Below are 1,529 nucleotides of genomic sequence, written 5' to 3' on the forward strand. Positions count from 1 at the left end.
CACCAGGTTATTTATTTATTTTAAAACCACTTAATTGAGGTATGGTTGATATACCTCAATGGTAGGATCTAATGTAATGTTTATTTTTATTTTTTTAATTCTCACTAGAGGATATTTTTCCATTTATCATCAGATAGGGATGGGGGGAGAGAGAAAGAGAAAGAGGGAGGGAGAGAGAGAAACATCGATGTGAGAGAGACACATCGAGTGGCTGTCTCCCGCACGACCCCAACCAGGGCTGCAGATCGAAGTGCAACTGAGGTACATACCCTTGACAGGAATCAAACCCGAGGCTCACCGGTCCACGGGCCGACACTCTAACCATTAGCAAACCGGCCAGGGCAAAAGCTGTAATATTTAATGTATGCAAGTTGATGAGTTTGGCTTGCCCATTTTTCTTTTTTAAAATATGACACAAATTTTCATGTCATCCTTGCACAGGGGCCATACTAATCATCTCTGTATCATTTGTTCCAACTTTAGTGGATGTGCTGCTGAAGTGAGCACCGGATCGCCCATTTCTCTACTGGACTGTCTTTTGTTAGCAATTCTTATGAGTTCTCTGTATATTCTGGGTAAAATCCCTTTGTTAGTTTTACCTATTGTAATTATCTTCTGCTAATTTGTAGCTTGTCTTTTCATTCTCTTAGTGTTGTCTTTTGATACATAGAGATTCTTCATTTCATCTACCTTTCCTTTGTGGTACTGCTTTTTGTGTTTCGTTTATGAAAATTTTCCATACCTTAGATTATGAAGTTACTCTTTTACATTATTATTTTAAAACTTTACAGTTTTGCCTTTTATATATAGGGCCATATGCTCCTGGAGTTGATTTTGGTGTATAGTGTGAGGTAGGGGTCCAATTTCATTCTTTTCCCATATGGATACCTAATTATTCCAGCCAAGTTTATTGAGAGTCTGTCTTTCTACCTCTGCTGTACACTGCTATCTCCGTCTGAAATCAAGCATCTAGTTGTATGTAGGTCTCATCTCTACGCCATTGACCTGTCTATTCCCAAATTATGCCACACTCTCTTTATTACTATAGCTTTGGAGTAATCTGGCACAGCATTTCCTCTACTTCATTCTTTCTCTAGAGTGACTTAGTTATTCTTGGCCTTTTGTATGTTCATATAGATTTAAAAATCATCTTGTCAAATCCCATAAAAAATTCTCAGTTTTTATTAGAAATAAAACTGAATCACCCTGGCCGGTTTGGCCCAGCGGTTAGAGCATTGGCCAGCGGTCTGGAGAGACCTGGGTTCGGTTCCCGCTAAGGGCACGTACCTCGGTTGCAGTTTGTCCCCGGCCCTGGTTGGTTGGGCGGGTGGCAGCCACTCGATGTGTCCCTTTCACGTCGATGTTTCTCTCTCTCTCTCTGTTCCTCTCTCTCAATCCCACTCTACCTGAACAAAAAGTGGAAAAATGTCCTCGGGTGAGGATGATAAAAAAAAATAAAAAAGAAAATAAATTAAAAAAAAGAAAAAGAAAAAGAAATAAAACTGAATCTATAGATCACTTTGGGAGGA

General features: G+C 39.6%; 1 non-coding gene across 1 annotated transcript; it reads right to left on the reverse strand.

Moving 5' to 3' along the window:
* Window positions 1-403: 403 nt before the first annotated feature.
* Window positions 404-507, reverse strand: LOC118616618. The gene has a single exon (XR_004956613.1). It is a non-coding gene; the product is annotated as a U6 spliceosomal RNA (small nuclear RNA).
* Between the last annotated feature and the right edge of the window lie 1,022 nt (window positions 508-1,529).

The sequence above is a fragment of the Molossus molossus genome, unplaced genomic scaffold, assembly GCF_014108415.1.
Source record: "Molossus molossus isolate mMolMol1 unplaced genomic scaffold, mMolMol1.p scaffold_m16_p_4, whole genome shotgun sequence".
Classification (NCBI taxonomy): domain Eukaryota; kingdom Metazoa; phylum Chordata; class Mammalia; order Chiroptera; family Molossidae; genus Molossus; species Molossus molossus.